General features: G+C 36.8%; 1 non-coding gene across 1 annotated transcript; it reads right to left on the bottom strand.

The window, feature by feature from the left end:
- Window positions 1-22,032: 22,032 nt before the first annotated feature.
- On the bottom strand, window positions 22,033-22,137 carry LOC137711778 (small nucleolar RNA R71). The gene has a single exon (XR_011065124.1). It is a non-coding gene; the product is annotated as a small nucleolar RNA R71 (small nucleolar RNA).
- Between the last annotated feature and the right edge of the window lie 1,153 nt (window positions 22,138-23,290).

Below are 23,290 nucleotides of genomic sequence, written 5' to 3'. Positions count from 1 at the left end.
GAGGAATGGGCATGTGTAGGGGTGCTTGGTGGTTCTTCACGGGTTTGATGCAGACCGCAGAGGATTTTCCGAATCTACTTGACTGTTTGAGTGTTTGGGGTTTGAGTGCTTGGTGTGAATGATTTTCTGGATCATTTTCTTTGTCTTAGAGCCTCCTACTTATTGACTCTCCAAGTCTTAACTACGGATGAATTCGGCCTTACTTTTGGGCCTGATTAATTGACAAGAGAACCAGGACTCGATTTGTGGGTCATTTCGTTATTTGAGTCCATCAATTAACATTTGATTTAATTAAATTAAAATCAAATAATTCATTTCCGCCAAATGTTGACCCATGTCATTCTTGATGACGAGTCCAATTTTGATGAGTCACATCCACATGTACGATTTATGAGACACATGCCGCATGCCATGTATGCCCTATCATGTCGAAACTTTAATGCATTGGTGAACATTTATTTCACTGAAATTTCGATGTTTACAATGAGTTCTTACTTGTTTAAATTCTTCTAGATGTCACAGAGGATTAACATGTAAGGATACGTTTGATGCAACTAAATGCCATGTCATTGAAGCTTTTAAGGAAAATCAATCATCAATATTTGGGGAATTACTTGTTCATAATATATTAAGGAATAGAGTATAATTGGTTAAGGTGGATTCGAATTTGTAAATGGTACCCACCCTGCTCCTCCTCTCACCATGGTTCCCTTCTCTCCTCCTGCTGACAACAACCAGGCCACTGATCCTCCTGCACTGATTCTTAATCATGTCTATCAGTAATGGCTTCAACAAGACCAATTAGTTGTGAGTTACGTCACAATTACTTTTGACAAAGACATTCTTCCTCTGACTGTTGGCTTCGACACTTAAAGAAGGAACACCACTTTGCACATTATTTCTTTGCCAACATTGCAAACCTTCGCTTTCAACTCATGGATCTATCGAACTGCTTTCTCTCCATCAACGGTTATCTCAAACAAGCTAAAGCTTTGGCCGACTATTTAGCTGACATCAATAAACTTGTTGAGAATGATGATTTTGTTACCATGGTTGTTTGTGGGTTAGGAGCTGATTATCTCATGCTACACACGACGATTCTTCAATTTCTTGCATTGCCTTCTTTAGGATAATCGTGCCCAGCTTCTCTCCTTTGAGGCATAGACTTTTTATCGTGCCGCCGCCGATGCTCATGTTCATGCTCTCCTCTCTACTCATACACGTGTATTCGTATCCCTATGGCCCTCTAAATTCTCAGCCCCAACAATTTTAGAATGGGAGTCGCATTGGCGGTTGTGGCTTTCGTGGAGGTCGTGGGCGTCGCTATGGAGGCAGGTGGAATGCTCATGCCCATCCGACACAACAGTGGGCTGGTAGTCACAATGGGTCTCACAGCACAGCCATCTCATCACTCCATCAAGGGATGGCCCCTAGAATGGGCCTCAAGGCTTTGCTCCTTCACTTGGTCCCTTCTATAAACCTCCTTGGAATAATTTTGGCATTCTTGGCCCTTCACCAGCAGCTAATTAGTGTTCTATCTGTTCTACCAATCAACACTCCGCATTTAAGCCTACATCCACACCGCTAGTTACCAAGGTGGTTCTCTTAATTTCTGATGGTTCTCTTTTGTCTTCTCCAAGGAATATCGCACACTAGTTAATTGTTTACAATACTTAACTCTCACTTAGTCAGATATCTCTTATGCCGTCAACACCATCGCCCAATTTATTAGCGTTCTTCATCAATGTCATCTTCTTGTCGTTAAGCGAATCCTCGGGACTCTTGTTATGGGCTTCTTTTTCGACCATAGAAGCTATGCTATTGTAGGATTTACGTAAACTAATCAACAATTTCTGCACAACTCATTGATTACTTATTTCTTCACCATTACTCTTCATTTGGTTAATCAAATCAAACAGTTTAACCAAATACACAAAAAAAGATTCCACCTCACCCATAAGTATGTATTCAAATTTACGTCTGAGGCCTTGTAATTTAACTAACCTCACTTGCTTATCTCCAATGGATTTTTGCTTCAAGATATCCTAGGCTGCCTTGGTAGTTTCTTGATTGGCAATTCCAAAATATTTGATCTCAAATGGCACCTTGAATACTACCAAGTACTCTTGCATCTTTGACCGTATTCTGTCTTAGCAGCGTCTTCTCCATTCTTTTTTGGGATTTCAAAACCCTTTTTCAACCAAATTTTAGAGTTCATGAGACTTGAAGATCGTTTTCATCTTAATATGCCATAAATCGAAGTTGTCTTTGTTAAAAAAAAAAATAAAAAATGTCCAGAGTTCATGGCTCGAAGCAATGAATGATTGCTTAAGAATCATCTCGTGATTTCACACTCAGTTGGATGCCCATATTTCAAATCGAATTAAACCGGCTCTGAGGCCTTGTTAGAATTCAAACTCTGATACACCAAATGACATCACAAATTTATCAGCAATGGTTTTGGATTATATGGGAGCAAAACAGAGAGATGAAAGATTGAGAAAGAACACTCAGAGAATGTGACTCTCATGCTAGATTTCTATTTTATCACACTGAGCATATGAGCTCAGAGAACAAGACAAAATGACCGTTACAAAGAGAGAGAAAGAGACTTACAATTTGATTCAATCTCAGCACTCAATTCTATTAGACAATGAGCTAATGACATATGGAATAATTTTAGGCTTCAAAGCCACAAAAATAAACTCTCCAATAGTCTAATTACATGTGGAAATCAGGAAGTGATTTATATTTGAACAATATATTAGGCATTTGGTTGGTCATTACCCCAATATTAAAAATTAAAATGATGCTCACCACCTCCTTGTCTTCTCCTATTCCACCCTCGAATAAGCTCAAAATACCAGCAGCTCATAACGTCTTAATTCATGTGGAATGTAATTTTTGATAAGGCTTGTTTTATTAACACTTCAAATATTGTTGAAAACACCTCACATACTTAATACACACTTTAAGTGCATATACATATTTCATTTTTTTCCCTAATGTTTTGGTGAAATTTCTCACTCTACAAACCTCTTGATTGGCTCGAGCGTTGGGCTTATGCGCTGGGTTGTAGAAACCGTGCAAGTTGCTCGAGAGTTGAGCTTTCTCCCCAACATATATGATCTATCACTAAATGTTGGGTTGCCATATGTGTATTTTCAGGGACTTCAATATGGAGGAGATGTTATGCTTTCATAAAGCATTCTCCTTCATTGAACATAAGGGTCTTATGCTAGACAAAGACTGTTCTTGCACTGTTAAACAAATATTCGAAAATGAAGTGAGAGGAAAGAACGACAAAGCGAAGAGACGTATTTTTATTGATCGATACAGGACCACAGACGATGAAGAAAGTCTTCTATTTGCCTTGTGTGCTCAACCGTTTTGGCTACTGTTCATGTGGATTATGAGTTTCTATGTTGCAAGAAAGGCATCTATTGCCCCAATTTTACAAAGGATTTGGTTCCGCATTGCTTGACCATTAAGGGTTGGGGCGTATTGTCATTGCATATAAGGTATATAAATAATTTAATATTAAATTTTAATGTGGTGTACTCAATGTTATGTGGGGTATTAATAAATAAATCCTTTAATAATACCTGGGGAGCACGAGTACTCTGTAACCCTCAACCTCTTTTAAAGCTCATGAACTAAAAACAAAAGTGGTACCACATTTAACTAATTACATCTTGTAGCACATTTCACTTGTATACATATGTGCCTCCAAGAAAATTTCTATCTTGGTTTATATCATTATAGTTTTTAATTTCCATTATTCACTGTCAAGATATATTATATATTAATTTATTTGTATATAAAAACTATGAGACAGAGACATCGGCGTTACTATAATTGTTATATGCTTCTAAAAAATTAACGTAGAGTCTAACTTATTTGGTTGTTGGGTTAATTGGCACACTCATACTCAGGTCATTAAATTACAACACAAATCCGTATTGGCAGTGTTCATCGTACATGGCTACCATCGATACCTTCACATTCTTCTTATTCCTCTTCTTCCGTCCTCAAATCACCACCGCCTCGTGTAGTGAACCGAAATGCGCCCCTGAAGGCCCGTCAGTTCGATTCCCTTTCAGCAGGCTAAGTTACAACAACCATTTCTCAAAAAATTGTGGGTATCCAGGGTTTGGTCTCTCATGCAACGACCAACGTCAAACTATTCTCACTCTCCCATTTTCTGAGGACTTCATCGTCCAAAACATCAACTACTTGGATCAAGTTGTAACGATCAACGACCCCGATAACTGCCTCCCTAGACGGTTTTTCCACCGTGACCTCAGTCTTGTAATCGATACACCCTTTGTATACACATATGGCCCTCTAAACTACACGTTCCTCACATGCTCCATCTATAACGAAACCTGGTCTGCACCCTTGATCTCTTGCCTCAGCAGCCAGAAGAACTATGTCATTGTTGTGCCAACGAGTTTTTCATTGCCTCCTGATCAGGAACCCTACCATCGATTTTGCACAGTGATTTCCATAACTTCAGTTCCAAGATCATTTGATTGGCAACATCTTGAACTTGGCGCTCAGTTGACTTGGCATACGCCTGATTGCCGTTTTTGTGAATCAAGTGGTCATCTTTGTGGCTCAAAGAATGGCACAGGTTCCGCAGTTCAGTGCTTTGATTCTTCAAAACCCGGTATGTTTTATGAACAACGCTATACATAGGAGTGAGTGTGTATGCGCGCTCGTGTGTGTATACTAAACCTAATTAACAATGCTATGTATGTTGTATAAAACTCTATATGTTACACATTATTTTATTTAATTAGTATCTTATAAAATAAAATTGTACCTCAACATCATACCAAAATGTTATTTCATGGAATGCAATTGAATTTTTGCAATTTTGCCTCAGGTCTATCAAGGGCTGCAATTTATTGCAGAATGATAAGCGTGGGAATGTCCGTATTGTTAATTGTGGGAATTGCAATTCATGTTCGGGACAAAAAGAGGGCTAGCAATGAGCCCCGCCAACCCAATATGGAATTGTCCATCATAACCGATCAACAACCTTCGGTACTCACAATGGGTCTCGATCGTCCGACCATCGAATTGTATCCCAAGATTCAACTTGGTGAGAGGTCGGAATTTCCAAAACAGCTCACTGACAACACTTGCCCAATATGTTTGGGTGAGTACCGGCCAAAGGAAACCCTGAGGACTATACCACAATGCAACCATTATTTCCATGCTAATTGCATAGATGAATGGCTTAGAAGGAATGCAACATGCCCACTTTGTCGACTTCCGCCCAAATAATAGGGCTGCCTAGCTAATTATATGTAGGAATGCAAGAGATCAAGTTCCATGTCTTGGAATTGCCATCCCTTCTCCCTCAGTTTCTTCATCATTATCTTCTTTTGGCATCATTATTGAGTTAATATATATATTTCATTTGCTTGTATTGTTTTGTAATTATCTGTAGTCCAGTATATGTACGGTTTCTAATTGATTTTGAATTAACATATGAAATGAGATAGAAACGTAATTTCCACGCCTATGAAATGTTGTGCCTTTAATTAATGAAGACAAAAGAGATGTATATATGGAGTGTCACTCTCCATTGTCAATTTTGACCAAGTGATTTTAATATTTCAAAGAATTTTCATAATTTTATTATTTTCTAATTTATTTATTTTTAAATTGTATTCGGACCATCTTATTCATATTATCAAAGAAACTTTAAATTTCCTCATATTCTTGTTTTAGGGTTTATTGTTTAATTATCCCTCTATCCTATTGCTTTTGTGGATTTATCACCACAAAATTATCTCATGAGCAACTTTTTTGTTTTGTTTTGAGAAACTGGAAACTTCATTACTAGGGCCAAAGCTAAACATTACAATAGGTCAGACTAATCTGACACGTACATCATTGAAAATAAACAAAGAAGAGGTAAAAAACAACATGACGCAGCTAGATCTAACATGCGCATCACCCTAACTACCGTTACACCCACTACTGAAGAGGGGGACAAGGAAGCCCATCCTTGTTCAAAATCTTAACAAATGAAGATAGGAGTCAATCGACCCAAACTGAATTGCTCATCTTCAAACCATAACACGAAGTGACGAAGTCAGTCGCTTCGTTTGCTGCTCTTAGGATCGAAGACCATAAGCAAATTTGAAAAGTCTTCCCAAACCCCAACATACAGCTAAGAATGGGGAAAACCTCCCAGTTACTGTCAGCAACATTGCCACGGAACCAAGAAATAATTTGTTTGACTCCAACTCCATCACAATATGCGAAACCTTTGGTAGTCATTACTAGCCTTGATCGTCGAGAATAGTAAGGGATGATTTGGGAAAACTTTTAAATGACTGAAATTTGTTTTAGAGAAAATGTTTAAATCAATCTTTTGTGAAAATATAAGTTAATCTTGAATGACGCAATACAAGCGTTGAAGGGATATGAATGTAAACACTTGAAGGACAAATTTTTTCGAAATCCATCAGAATTGGGAGAAAACTGAAAGGTTTATTGAACAATACTTGAATAATGATTACAATAGCAGTCATACGGCTTAAATAGACTTAATTTGACCCTTGGGAAGTTCATGAAGTCTTAAGGAATGTAAAAGAAGTAAATCAGACATAAAACGGAAAGTCCGATTTTGTTACAGACTTTAAAATGCAGTTTTGTAAGTCTTTACTATCGCTTTTGGCATTATACACGAGTCTTTTTCTGCTCGTGATTCTTTTCAAAACGACATATTATACGACTAGTTCTAACACCAGAATATTTTTTGCTACTTTTTCTATTTTGAATCCAATATTTTCCAACTTTAATTCTCCTTTTCCAGAATTTGAAATATTTTATTTTCTTTATCTTTCTTATTCGGAATTGACCCATATTTTGTCCTATATCAGACTCCTCCACTTGAAAAGAACTCAACCTCCTTGAGTTCTCCTTGAAATGATCTTGATAGCTAGTAGACAACTCCCTTGTTAAGCAAATAATTCTTCAATTCAAGAAGCCCAACTTCCAGTGTACTCAAGTGAAATAATCATGAATTAATCCCATAAAAAAAAGATCAAATATGCCAATCGAGAATCAAAATATTTTTCCTACCCCAATTTTCTTCTTTGGTCAACAATGGAATTTAACTCCAATTTAGTAGATTGTTGATCCTCTAAAATCATAACAATTTCAAAATCACGCATATTTGAAGTTCTTGAGTCTCCACTTGTGAGTTGTCATGTTTCGAGAGATCTTCTTCAACAAGATTCTCAACAAGCAAAATTACTTGTTCTTCTTCTTCCACCGTGACCTCCATTGTTTATTGGCATAATGAAATACCAGTCTCCATCACTCTAGCTTCTTTTCTAATAATTGCTTGACCCGTCCTTACCAATGCCAGGTTTTGATAGATGTTTTTCCTTGTTGTTGCGTAGACTCTTGTATTTGACCCCACCATAATTGGACATCACCATCTAAATAAGAAGCAAACATCTTCACCATTTCCCTTCCGGAATTGATTGTCATGAAAAGTCTCTACATCCTCAACCTACAAGAGAAAACTTAGATGCAATCACTGTAACGCCCTTACTTGAAATTTTTTATTTCGGAAACTAATTTTGGAGTTTATATTTAGTGGTAAGCCTAAAATAAACTCTTGTTTACTTACTACCATTAGTCACAATTTATTTAATAAATTCTTAATTTCTCATAAAATCTATAGCTAAATTTATTTACCAAAAACATAGGGGCTAATCTTTAAACTAAACACCCAATCCCTTTTCTTCTTTCTAATTTTTGATAAAGATTAATCTCAGTTATTTTAAGGCTGCATCTAACTCCCGTTAGACTCCTTGAACAGGATCAAGCGTTTTGCAGTTCACAATTTCATTTCTAGTCCATTTTCGAAAATATTCAAATAGCGAAAATATTCAATATTGAACTTTAACAATCGAATCACATTGAATGGATACTAATTACAGATTTCAAATATCAAATTCTGTGTAAAAAGGCAATATCGGCCCACTAGCCACACACCGCCACCGGTGTCAGTTTCCGGCGAACGGAAACCCAATTTTCTAACTAACTCTAAAAATTACTAAATTTTACAGGCAAGTAGAGTTCAATGATTGGAACAACTTTCATACTTGAGCCGAAGTCCAATTCAGCCGGGAAACACCTGAAATCACCCTCAATTTGCCAGAAACCCTTGATTTAGGTGTTCTTGATTCGACTAGGGGTGGGCACGGTGCGGTTCGGTGCGGTTCCACCCCTAAATTGGAACCGGAACCGAAATATATTAACGGTTCGGTTCGGTGCGGTTCCACTTAAATTTATTACTAGAACATTACGGTTCGGTCTACACCGGTTCCGATTCGGTTCTTGCCGGTTTACGGTTCCTAATAATAAATTATTTGAACACCAAATCATTATGCATTCAAATACATCTTCTAAAACTAATTACATAAAATTGCATACAACACATCTTTTTTAATGCAAATGTCTTTGGTAGTGGCACCAAGTCAACAAAAAGAGACAACTAAAATACATATGCACTGGTCAATCAGTCAACAAACAAAAAAATGATGAAGCAAATTGCAGGTTTTCAGACTTCAAAGAGCAAGCAGGAAGCAGCAGCTCCTGTACACAATCAATTAATCAAACAACATATAATCGAATCACACAACTTATTCCAGAGAGCAAGCAAAATCAAACAACTTATTTCAGAGAGGAAGCATGGGCTTCCCAAGTTTGAAGAAGCATCAAGAAAAATAAAAACCATCTCATGCTCATCTCATTCTTGCCGAAACTTCAATATAAAAGGTGTACATTCTTACAAGCTCCAAATATATCAAAAAATTAGAGTCATAACCCACCTTTCCTACACTTCTCATGCATTTGCAGTGTTCCTTTCTAGTCATACCCACAGATGTTATACTTACTCAATCCCAAATTTTAAAGCATTTAAACACATTTTGACTACCATTATGCTCCAAATTTCAACTTGCTGCCACATATTTAAACAGAATATGCTGACAAATTTCAACTTGCTGCCACACACAAATTTAAACAAAATCTTATGCATTTTGACTGCCATCTGCGGGTTTAAAGTATGCCTTTTGATTGCCACTGATTGAAAGAGGAAATTATAAATTCCACTAACTATCAATAGTACATAACCCAGTTCATCAATACTACACCCACGACGCTTCAAAATATGTGGCACATAACCCAGTTTATATCTTGGATCAAGCACAAGTCCGACAAATAGAAAAGGATTCACTTTAACAAGATCACCCCAATACTTATCAAATTTTACCTTCATGCTTCGTGCCATTTCATGCAATATCAAGCTTGTGTATGTTTAAGTCAATAACACATCTTCTTCGACGAACAAATCAACTATCTCTTCATCAATTGCAAGCAAATCATAAAAAGTACTATGACAAGCCGGATGCAAAGTAACACTCATCTTCAATGTCATTTGATAGAACACTTTCAAAAAATTGACAAAAATAGCAACATTACTCCAATCTTTCATATTTGGTGGCCCATACCTCTTTTTACCATTGGAAGGTTCACCCACCCATTCTTCTTCTTCCAGCAAATCTTCACCAAACCATGACAAGTATGCAATCTCATCATCTCCCATTCTCACAAAAGATTTTTCAAATTTCAAAGCATTCGTTAACATCAAATAGGTGGAATTCCACCTAGTTGGCACATCTAAAAAAAAAGACCCTTGCATTCAATTTTTTCCTTCTTAACACAACTCCTAAAAGCTTCCACCCTTTGTAGAGAAGATGTTACATACACCAACGCATTCCTAATAGCTAAGATGGATTTATCTAACGTCCTCAAACCATCTTGAACTATCAAGTTAACAATATGAGCACAACACCTAACATGCATGTGCTTTCCCTTAAGTATCATTTGTGAATTTTGCCAATGACACATCTTTGTCTTCAAATACTCTACTACCACCTTGTTTGAAGAAGCGTTATCGACCGTGATGGTTAGAACATTCTCCAAACCCCATTCTAGCAAACAAACCTCAAGAAGTTTTCCAAGGGAGTTCCCTTTGTGATTAGCTATGACACAAAAGTTTAGTATTCTTTTGTGCAACTTCCAATTACTATCTATGAAATGTGCCGTTATAACAATGTAGTTTACCTTTTGAAGACTTGTCCAGGTATCGGTTGTGAGGCTAACTCTATGTAAGGCTAACTCTGTTTTCAATTTTGCTTTCATTTCATCAGACATGAGGACAAAGTGTCTCGCAAGTGTCCTACGAGATGGTGGATAAAAATGAGGGCAAACAACACTACAGAAAAACCTAAACCCTCTCCCTTCAACATGTGTAAACGGCAACTCATTTAAGACAACCATTTGTACCAACGCCTTTATGCAATCCTCTTTCGTATTCCCCCTAGCCATAAAAGTACCAACACCATCATCAAAAGGTAAAGTCTTTTGCCTTTTATCTAGATTTTTTCCCGGGTAACTTTTACATCTTCATCCCTCAATATGTTTTCTAACGATTGAAGTACCATTTCCAGAAGGGTTAGCTGCAAAGGTAGTAGAACAGTACTTACACCTAGCTCTCCTTCTAATTATTGTTTCTTTGGTCCCATCCGGCTTCACAATGTTTTCTATGTCATCGTATTCCAAAAAATACTCCCACACTGTTAACCTACGCCTACTATAGCCAAGAGGAGGCAATGGAGGAATACCACTCAGTTGAGTTGGTGATTGTGCTTGAGTTGGTGATTATGGTGGAGTTGGTGGTTGGGATTGGGTTTCAGTTGGTGGTGATGGTGTTGGACCCGGTAATGACGAAGGCGATGATGAAGAAACAGATGCAACAGAAGAACAAAAACCATGTGATGTTGATTGGTTCATCATCCCTAAAATAGACAAAAATAAAAATGCTACTGTTAAACTTAAGCATCAACAAAAACATACATGTATGTCTAAGCAAAAAATACATGTCTAAGCAGTTTGAATGTTCATGCAATGCAATCAAACTCTATTACTGCTAGACCTTCAAATCTATTACCTTGTCTTTAATAATTAATTGCAAACTTTTGTTTGTCTGAAAGGTTCTGTGATTTCCACATCAAAATAAACAATTGAAAGAAATTCTTAATAAATAATTATTAAAACTTAAAGGTTGAGTAGCCAATATAACATATCAGTCAGTCACGGAGTCACCTACGGTACTTACTTAAATAAGGGATACATCTAAAGCATACCACAACCTACTTCAGGACAATAAAAACCAAACTTTTGCAGAGATAAGTTTGAATAGAAACTATGCAGATTATGCATATATGTTTCAAAGTGTATAGTTTGCAACTCACAAAGCACTAAAATAGGATGGGACCAAGTGACAAGTACCTTACAGCCACTTACGTTCAAATCAACTATGTGTTTGCAGTTCTTTACCAGGTGCACTATACCTATATCTGTTACCCTGGAATTCAATGCATGTTCACAAATTCAGTGAATAAAGTTCTTCACAAAACCTTTTATTTAGCGGTAGAGACGTCAAGAAGCAATTCAAAAGAAAATACGAGCCCATGGCATTGATAAGTTGCACATACAAAGTCAATTATCTATCAGCAAGCTCAAGTAGAAGTAGGTCTAACATTATCCTTAAGTTTTTCTTCTACACTTGGTTAGTTGGTTCATGTTCGTCAAATGCATCAAATTCCTTTCTGGCATGTCAAGATATTACTAATTTTCAACATAGAAGACATCAACTAAGGGAACAATAACTAACATGTTTGAGACAGAAGGGAAGATACAAGGAGAGAAGCATTAATGAGGAGCAATTACCACTCTACAAAAGCATCATATTCCAATTCATTTGACAAAAAAAAGATTACACATTACAAGCAGAGAGCATCAACAGTTCACAACCAGAATACCAGAAATGTAGAATCTTAGCCTAAATAGTCACATAGAAAGCTAGCAAAAGAAATTACCATTACTATAGACAAAGAATCCACATGACCACATCTCAAATAGCAGTAACACTAATGGCATCACAACACTCTCTTCCAAATGCAAATGTAACATCGTCAACAAACATTAGCTCGTAGGATACGACAGGTTACACATTCGCATGTGGGTATGTAATGTAAGAGAAAAAAATCTCTATATTGGGCTGCAAATTGCAAACTCGATTAACCATAAACCAACATATGCACTTATGACCCAGAAACACACATGATCTTTGCAATTTCACCAAGTATTTTGAGCATGTACATAGTACAGTTAGATATAGATAGAGAAAATATCAAAGAGGGAGGACGGAGGACGAAGTGTCGTGAGCTGTCGCGGAGGAGGGATGATCAGGGCCGTCGCAGTTGAGGATGAGAGGTCGTGAGTAGGGGTCGCCGGGGTCGACTGTGTCTGTGTGAAATCTGAAATGGGGGAATCAGGATTTAGGAATGGGGTGTGTGCGGTGTGATTCTTGAAGGTGAAGCCGTGTGTGTAAGTGAAAATGAACCCTAATTAGGATAGGATCCTCTGCTTTGCAATTTAGTGAAACCAATTTTTCAACCTATTATACCATGACATGTGTGTGTATATATAATTTATTTATTATTTATTATTAATAAAACGGTTCGGTTCAGTTCGGCCGGTTCTTGGTCATTCGAAATCGGAACCGAAACCGAAACCGGTTTGAACGGTTCAATTCGGTTTTTCACTCAAAGTTGACTTTTCCGGTCAACACGGTTTTTTTCGGTTTTTTTTCTTACGGTTCGATGCGGTTTTGCGGTTTGGCGATTTTTATGCCCACTCCTAGATTCGACTCCAAAACAGCTCCGCCGCCCCCAAACTTGTTTGGGCTTTATTCCCGGGATCAAGAGGATGTTATAGGTAGTGGTGATTGAAGTAATTTGTTTCAAAAATGGGAGGATAGAAGGCAAGAACCCCCGCACCCACTGTGCAGTTTCTCCCAAATTCAAGGCCAATTTTCCTATATTTTTGGGTGGAATTGGTAAAGAGAACAATTGGGTTTGAGGTAAGGATCATTTTGGTACTGGTCCCGTCGTCATTGGTGGCCGGAATCAAAAAATAAAGTCGGGTTGAGTCAAAATGTAATCAGGTCGAAGGGGAAAGGTTTAGGTTCCCCTCATTCTCTCTTCTCTCCTTTCTCCTCCCTTCTTCCTTTTCCAACTACCCAATCCCTCGTTTCTCTCATCTTCTCTTCACCACAGTCGTCGATCTCTCCTTAACACAACATCTAGTCACACACATGGCACTCCCTCCCTGGTCCAAAATTGTTGAAGCCTTCTAGATGAGGGGTCAAATTTACAAAAATATCCCTAACTTTAAACTTTAATAACTTCTTCGTTATAGCTCTATTTCACGAACGGTTTTCGCCTAAGCACTAGTAGGACCGAGCTCTAGCACATTTAACAAGAAATAATTTAATATGTATGAGTATAAAATACGTCCTCATATAATTAAGTAAAACCAACTAGGACCATTTTCATTTTTTCACTTATCGATACATTTTACGACATAAATTATATTAATTTCTGGTAATAAAATTTTAAAATTTCTCAATTAAATTTTTCATAATCATACATCGATTTATTTTCGATTTTCTCCACATATTCATAATTATGAATATCAAACTCATATACTTAAATTTTTCAGGGTATTACAATCACTCCCCAGCAAAATAGGAATATCTTCAACATCAACTAACTTACGTTGGCTATAAGCAAATCTCGTACCGTGTTCCCCTTCAATATTTGGTACTCCCTTACGAACAACATTGCTTAGGGTTTTGCCTTTCTCCCGTGATCAATTACCATTAGAACAGGGCAAATCCTTTCTCTAAAACCAATTGACGTAGCACGAGTGTAGAAGGGAAGCAAACTTAAACCCTCAAAGAACAAAGTTTTCTAGAATCCACTAGAGTTGGGAGAAAACGAAAAGGTTTATAGAATAATACTTAGAATGATGATTACAATAGCAGCCATACGGCTTAAATAGACTTAACTTGACCCTTGCGAAGCTCAAGGAAGTCTTAGAGAATGTAAAACAAGCAAATCAGACGTAAAATGAAAAGTCTGATTTTTATTAGAAACTTTAAAATTCGATTTTGGAATTCTAAAATATCGTTTTTGGCCTTAAACATGACAGGCTCATGGATAAACCACGAGTTTTGTTTTGCTTGCGATTCTCTTCAAAACGTAGTACACGCCTAATTCTGAAACCGGAATATTTCTTGCTACCTTTTCTGTCACCATATCGATTGAATCCAAATTTCCCAACTTTAATTTTTCTTTTCAAATTTTGAAATCCTTTTTTACTTCTTTATATTTCTTCATCGTAATTGGCCCATATTTGGTCCTGCATCACTGGAAGAACACTTGAATTGTTTCTTGCAAGAAGCACATAACTGGTACTTCTTGCAAAAAACACTTCAAGTGCTTTTGGAACAAAAAAAAAAAAGTCTTTAAAAGCACTTGAGCACTTTGCTTTGGAACAAAAAAAAAAAAAAAAAAAGTCTTTAAAAGCACTTATACTCCAAATCAATTTCTTGGTCACTAAGGCTATCCACCCAATTGGCACATTTTTATTTGTTTTAATGTTGGATGAAATACAACTCTATCATTTCTTATAAAAAAAATGTTTTCAGTCATTTAATATTCTGATTAGTTGTTTAACTAGCTAATTTGCTTCATTAAGGACAATACTTGGGTACTGACTAGCTAGTTAGTACCCATTTTTCTCACTAACCTATGTGGTCCAATAAAAACAAGACATGTGTTAAATGTTTAAGGTTCATAACCAAGTAACCTATGTGGTCCATTTTCTACGGTAATCAGAAATCTCTCACTTCTCTCTACCGTTCCTCAATTTCTTAAACTTTCTAGGGTAAGATTCTTGAATGTTATCATTTTATTCATTGAAGTTCTTTTATCTCAAATTTTTATTATTTTCTTTTGCTGAGCACAAGGAGTGTGACAGCAACTACCCGGCGCATGAAAGAGGCAATTTCTTGCATCTATATACATCAAAGTCCCAAGTCCAAACAATAAGCCTCCTATTATGGAACATGAGACTTGCACATCAATCCATCATACTTCATTTAAAATCAACCAAAACATCTAGTAACTAAGTACACATATTTATACATTAACTTTTGACTTACAAATTAAAAGAACTTGCCATCAAAAAGAGTCAATTTATAACTTCTGACTCACAAATTACAAGAAATATCACCAAATTGTAAAATAACAACTTATAAATACTTAAACATGAAACTGTAACCAATTACGAGAGATACCAAAAAAGCTGTCTTCTTTTTCATTTGTATCTCTGGTAATATTATAACAGCTCGGACATGAAGAAAGCATTTTCCTGCATATATTTGGGTCCCAATGCCTACTCTTCGGAACCCCTCACTGACCAAACAAACAAAACAAAAAAAGGTAACATATTCTAACAATAATCCCTACGATTATGGAACACAAGTTTCGTACATCAATACATGATAATCAAGTTAATTAACCACAACATATAGTAATTAAGTGCACGTACGTAAACCTATATATAAATGACCTCCTCCCTTCCCATCTTTGGTATTCCACAGCATTAATTAACCAAACAATGACAAAGATCATAGCCATTTTGATGATACTACTGGTTGCTAGGTCAGCCATGGGAGATGGAGATGATCGTCCTAAAGTACCCTACTGCCCTATCGTCCTCGACAACTTGACCCCGTGCCTTCCTTACGTACTCGAAAATGAAGCGAAGCCAGCCAAGGTTTGCTGTAATGGTGTCCTAGACCTGAGCCACTCTGCAGGAAATAAGGAAGGTCGACAAAATATATGTGACTGCATCAAGGCTGAAGCTATTTTGATGAACATGCCTCTTGATAATTTTTCTAAATTTTCTTCTCTCCCTAAGGCCTGTGGCCTATTAATCAACCTTCCACCCATCTCCAATAACACCGATTGTTCCACGTAATCATCACTCTCTATCTCTATTTCTGTCTCTTTCATCTATGTGCAATCTTAATTTTTTTTACTTATATATAAAAAGAATTAATGACTGATTTTGGTTTCTTTATATATTACAGGGTTGATTGAAGATTTAATGGTGAAGGACTGGTGCTTCCAGAGTTTGGCAACTGAATAAATGTGTTTCCAATTTCCAGCGTGTTCTTAAAATTGGGATGTAAAACGAATAATTTGTCTTCTCTTTTCTTTTAAAAGAAAAATAAATGTAATGAGAATAAAACAACCTTCATGGTCCGTGAGTATTTTAATAAAAAAATAAGGTATCAGTACCATTTAATTTGAACGTTAAATTGTAATGCAATAACGTTTAACTATTATACATTAACAGTGTAATCTAACGTCCACACCACGAAGGGCAATCTTGGTATAGTAATATATACCTACGTCATTTGATGTAATTATTATAATGTTAAATAATTATGTAACCTTGGAGCATATGAACGATTACGGTATAACCTACCGTCCAAACCGTAAATAGCAACCTTAGTATAGTAAAACCAATGTTAATAATTTGGTGTAATTAAATATAATGTCAAGATAATTATGTACCTTTGGAGTATAAATTTGAACAACTACAGTGTAACCTTACCTTAGAGTACTTTGTATGTTGACATCATTTTGTAACGGTTAGGATGTTGTTTAAGTTCATAACGCTCCCCAGTAATAACATTCGTCTATATTGTACTAGCACATCATTGGTATAATAACACATTAATTTTGTAATACAATCACATTGAAGTACAAAAATCTACCTTGACAATGTAACAAAACGTCCACAATGTCAATACCAACCTCGTTATAGTAATAATCACGTTATTCTTTGTCATTAACTTGAATCTTATCATAATTATGTAATCTTGGAGTGTGATTTTGAACCATTATAGCATATCTTAAATATTACCGATACGTCTGATACCTTTTTTTTTTTTAGTAAGGTACCATAGAATTTGCCTTTAATGAAAGGGATATCTAGCAATATTACATGTTTTTCTTGTGGATGTTAATTTCAAATTTTTACTCCGGTATAATTGAATCTGTCGCATTCACATTGTACTCTAACCTAGGTTTTGTTCTATGCCCAAAGTAAAAATATAACTATACTTACACAATAAAATCAAGGAATATATTAAGTCCATGATGAGGTGAAAATTTCTGCAATTGTGTCCAGTAAAATAATAAGGTACGTTCTAACTCCAAGATAAGAACGTCAGCATTCATGATGAACAGTGCAAATTAGCGTGGATGTTACCCACTTTACCTCAACTCAATCTGGGAACCACTCAATCTGAATTTGAAGTACAGAGAATTCTAGATTTTCACTGTGTTGTCCAAAGCATGCCAGACGCTTTCACTAATCTAGCAAAAGTAACGAGATCACATATACTCATTGTAAACGTGCTAGCAAGCTTAGACATGCCGAACAGACATCAAGTTAACGTCGAAAAAGGATGTGTCACCCCTGTTGGATAGTTGGCCACCCTTATTGGGCAACCCAGTACACCAACAGGTAGCTAATCACATGCACCCACACCCACCCTAAAGTGTGGGAGACCCGTTGGCTCGAAGGATTTGTTTCCCTTAAAGAGCAAACAAATGGGCACAAACTAGTCAAACTAGCTCGGATCCTATTGTTGTCTCATTTGATCCATCACATGAGGTTATTCTAGATTAGGGTAGTGTCCTGGAAAAGGCACAGCTGCGTCCTGAGAGATTTTGGTCCATTATGCTAGCTTGGATGTATTTTGGAATCAAAATTAGATTATCGTCGACAATGCATTTGCATTCGGGCCAGACGCAGCAGAGCGACGACCCGAGAGCAGATTCCCCACCGGCGTGGGGACAGGAGACGGCCATCTCGAGGCACATCACGACCTACAGGCAACACCGGCGAGACCTGGTAGGGCAACCCGATTGGGAGTCAGAAGATCCATAGTACCTGCAGCCCCACGGACTTCATATTCATCATGTAGGTGGGGAAGGCTCGCCACGAGATCGACCGATAGCTTTGACCCAACCCCGGAAGCGGAAGTGCCAGAGAGACGATCTTTGTGAGGCAGAGTGACATTCCAAGGTCAGGTATAAGGTGCTACGGGAACGATCAGTGGCCTATTTACCGAATCATGATTTTTTTTAGTCCTATTTTTGCAAACGAATAAGACGGTGCTGATTCCGATGTATAGCTATTCAGAATTTAATTGGTGGTGACATCGAACCTCATTCAGTTGATGAATGATGATGTAGAACCGATTGGCCAAAATGAAAGGAAGCAATCTAGGTGAAATTGATTTCTTGGAGAAATGTAAAGTGTTTGAACTTGTAGTTTCAACTTCACCTAATGTGAAGCCCATTGACTACAAGGGGATGTTCATAGGGAAGGGTACAAGAATAATGAAATATTGTCATATAAAGCACGCCTTGTGGCATAAGACTTTTCTCAATGCTCTGGAATTGACTACAAGAAGACTTATTCGCCCGTAATGGACGTCATAACGTTGCAATACCTTATCAATATAGTAGTTTTCGAAAGACTAAATATACAGCTTATGGTCGTGATCTCAATGTATCCTTATGGAACGTAGGTACGAATACCTATAAGAAAGTGTAACACCCCAGGAAAAATGGAAGAGAAAAAAAAAATGGGGTTCCGAGATGTTACTCAACTATGGATAGAACAAGGGTAAAAAGTAATCATAACTATTATATAACATTGAACTTTTATTTGAAGGAAGGAAAGTGCCGTAACAAAATTTTGATACAAACTGTAAGGGAGAAAGGTACTGTGTAAATCGAAAGGTGATAACATCACTAACATTATTTTCTTGTAAACTCTAAGAAATTAGGTCCACAAAGCTTGTTCAATACCAACCGCCATCGCCTAGTCTCATCCCTTGCCTGAAACACACAAAGGGGAAACTTTAATGAGCAAAACTTAGTGAATGGCTAACAAACAATCATACCACGAAAGAAATATTGGTCAACAAAACTAAAATTACAACCTATGTACATGCCATGCCATGTGATAAGATTTGACTAAAACCAATGCATGCATTTAGAAAATCCTCTCTTTGAAAACCTTCTTTAAAATCTTGTTATAACATATAATTCTTTTTGAAAACGCGTCTTATTACTTTAATTCAAAGAAAACTCAACGTATGTAAAAGCATGAATTTCATTTCACGGTTGTACAATCAACTTTATCATGTTATGAACATACATAGAATAATATTCACAACATTCACAATACAACCTGCACAAAGAATCTATAATCACGCTTGAATTCAAATTTGGTCAAACATACCAAAAACAAAGCATAAAAACAGAGAGGCAACCACCGCCGGCCCGCCTTTGTAGCCGCTAAATTTCACATTGAAAATTTATTGTTTTTGATATAAGCGATGTAGAATACTGAATTCATCTAAATTACGAGGAGAGAAATTCAGTTGTAGGTGTAAAGGTAGAGCACATGCTCTAGACAATTGGCTTAAAAATTTTATACTTTCATTTGATCAGGCAACAGCCCAACCATGAAATCCTTTTTCCTGCGTATTATACAAATTTCTCGTCTCAACTCTTAACAATAACCCCCACAATATGGTTCATGACATTTACATGACAATAATTAAATTTTAACCACACAAACAAACACCCCATTTATCTGAAATTAAACTTTCATCGCATTAACACAACACATCAACTTAACTAATCAATATTAAGCCCCAAATATGACTCGCCTAACTAAGATCATTGCTATTGTTCTTTTCTTTGTGACTTATGTGATGAGTCAATATTATATTATATATTTCACCCTATTCTTAGTATAATTTGGTAATTATTTTGGTAGAATGTTGATACTTTGCTTTATATTCTCAACGTAGGACATTAGACTTCCTCTGGAGCAAAACATGACCAAACGGACGAATTTTGGAGTGATTCAAATTGGAGGACATTCGTGTGTTCCTGAGCTTGTTCGTGTCAAAATCTCAGAAATTTCTACCAAGCGGTTATTTTCTGGAGATTAAATGAAGGAGCAGTGCGCGATGCTGGAAATTGACGTTTCTGGGTTTAAACTGCATTTTTGGAGCCCAAGATGACCTCAGATGGGTTCGTGGCCTACTGGAGAAGTGTTCAGAATAGTCGAAGCTTTAAATCCAGCTATTTTGGGCCCATTTTGGAGCTGATATGGGTCCAAAACGAGACTGTGCAAGATTTTGGGCGAATTTACCAATTCAATTTAGAATTATGTTTCCTTTTTTTTATTTTAATTTATTTAGTTCCCTAGTCTTATTCGAAGACCATTTTTTTACCTAGGGTTTAATGAGGGTAGTATAAATAAGCCTTTTTGGCAGACCTAGGGTTGAAAAAAAAAAAAGAGAGAGAGGGGAGAACGCATGCAACTTTTGGAGAGAAGATTTTGGGCAAAGTTTAGAGATTTTCAGATTTTATTCTACAAGGTGTTTTCATTCTTTTTCTATTTCAATAAAGACTATGATTTTTAGTATGAATATGCGTAACTAATTCTTTTTGCTAGGGCGAGGCCATGATCCTTAGCAATAATATGTAGTCTCTTTTTACTTTGCTTATGAATTTATGCATGCAGGTTTTGGAATGTTAATCACTGTGCTTTAAACTATCTATTTGTCTTAGTGATTCGCGACCATCAGGATATTTGGAAAAGTTATTTGATGCAATTTTGGCGGAGGATTGTCCCTAAAATTGACTAAAGCTTCTTGTGGTTAATATGTGTAACCTCTTAGGGTGGACGACACGTTTTAAGGGTTATATGGTTTTTTAAAAAGGTTTTCATAAAACTTAATGAGTCTTGCATGTTCACATTCGATCTGAACACCACGGACGGGTTGCATGTTAGATATACGTTCTATGTTGGAGGTTCCAAGTAGGATATACTCTAGGAAAACCTAACTTTCAAAACATACATGTATGGTTCGTAAGTAATTTAGAAAAGCTACATAGGATTGTTAGGGTGACGGCGGAACCCTAGTACTTTCTCTCTTTGAATCCTAAAAATTGTTCCCCTTATCTTTCTTTAAAGTTGTGGTTTTTAAGTAATCTTTTTAATTAAATTCGTTTTTCTTAGTTTAGGTCATTAAATCACCTCTTTCAAAAGAAAAACTTTGTTTTAATTAATTAGTTGAGAATTGATTTTGCTTTGATCTCTTTAAATTAATCCTTGTGGAGAACGACCTTACTTGAGCCAATTATACTACAATAACCTTGTTTCTCTTGCAAGTATTTTAGGTGTTTTTAACCCTTTTACGCAGGTGGTAAAAATCCTATCAAGAAATTGACGCCGCTGCCGGGGATTGATTTTAAATAGATTTTTGTCTATCATATTCTCAATTAATTATTCCCGTATATAATTAAAAAAAAATTAATTTTCATTTTTTTTTTTATTATCTGCAGATTGTGCATGGTCTGTACCAGATCACACAAACAGCAAATTGCAGATTTTGATCCAGAACCTGAACGTACTACCAGACAAAGACTTAGAAAGCAGAATCTACAGTGTGAACCTTCACTGCAGGGAACAGTTTTGCATAATCGGTTTACTGGGGTTTTGGACAGCGAGGAAGCTATGGCATTTGTTCTACCAACAGCGGGACAACCGCTGAGGGAATCTCTGGCTGCTCATGCCACAGAGGTGCCAAGCTGCATTACCTATCCTGAAGTTGAAGATGGGTCTACGTTTGAGATACGACATCATATGTTGGAGATTCTACCTTCATTTCATGGTTTATCAACAGATGATCCTAACATGCATCTAACTGAATTTCTAATGGGATGCAAAAACATTTTGGTGAGAGGATTTTCAGCAGAATCTATCAAACTCAGACTTTTTCCGTACACTTTGAAGGATGGTGCAAGGAGATGGTTACTCACACTTCCATCTGGAAGCATTACTTCGTGGAACCAACTTAGTGCTGCATTTTTAAGCAAATACTACCCAGCTTCAAAAACACTTGATATGAGTACTCAAATTTTAACATTTGCTCAGAAACCTAATGAAGCAATTCATGAAGCATGGGAACGTTACAAGGATCTACTCAGGAAATGTCCACATTCAGGCATTAATGGTGACACTCAAATGAATTTATTTTACAGAGGGCTGAATTTGACTACAAAGACTCTTGTTAATGCTTCTTGTGGAGGAACGTATTCAGACAAAAATGCACTGCAAGCGTATCAATTGTTTGAGAACATGGCGACAGAATCTCAACAATGGGCAATTGATATACCTCAGACCAGGGGTGTTTTTGAGATGACTAGTGGTTCACCTCATGTATCTGCACAAATAGAAAAGATAGAGAAGAAGTTAGAAAATTTTGATGCAAAATTTGACATGCTTTTACAAAGAATGGCAGCACCTATGCAGCAGGTTGCTGTCCAGCAGCCTACTGCAGCCGCCTGTACCATTTGTGGCATTACAACACATGATTTTATGGGTTGCCCACATAGGGACGCATACCCGGAGCATGTTACAGAGCAGATTGACGCATTCAATAATTATCAAAGGCCTAGAAATGATCCGTACTCAAATTTTTACAACCCCGGGTGGAGAGATCACCCAAATTTCAAGTGGAATAGAGATCAACAGGTTAAACCACAGTTTCAACAACAAATACAGCAACCTGATGCTCAAGCTAAACCTTCTTGGGAAGTCGCAATTGAAAAATTGGCAGATCATACTAAGGCAAGTTTTGATGCAACAAAACAAGAAATTCAAAAAACCAACCAAAACATTCAGAACATACAAGCAACAATGAAAGATCTACAGCAGCAAATGGGGCAGCTTTCACTCCAGTTTTCGGGCAGAGAACCAGGAAAATTTCCCAGCCAAACTATCCCAAATCCACGTGGAAATGCAGATTGTAATGCTGTTAGAATATTGCGTTGTGGTAAAAGTTATGACAACCGTGATGCAGAAAATAAAGAAAACAGTGCTGGAGCTTCACGGGTAGCACCTGTGCAGCCACAAACAGGTTCTGAAAGTTCTGCAGAATCTGCCCAACCACTGGACATATCCAAAAATACTGCAGTGCCTACTGCAGAAAATGCAGAAAAGTCAAAACGTGTTTATGTTCCACCTATGCCATATCCCGAAAGATTGAAGCCACATGCAAAAGATCAACAATTAACAGATTTCATGAAGACATTGGCTAAAGTTCAGATTAATCTACCATTAATTGATGCAATCAAGAACATTCCCTCATATGCCAAGT

This window comes from Pyrus communis, chromosome 12 (genome assembly GCF_963583255.1).
Source record: "Pyrus communis chromosome 12, drPyrComm1.1, whole genome shotgun sequence".
Classification (NCBI taxonomy): domain Eukaryota; kingdom Viridiplantae; phylum Streptophyta; class Magnoliopsida; order Rosales; family Rosaceae; genus Pyrus; species Pyrus communis.
This window is presented reverse-complemented; position numbering and strand designations above follow the sequence as displayed.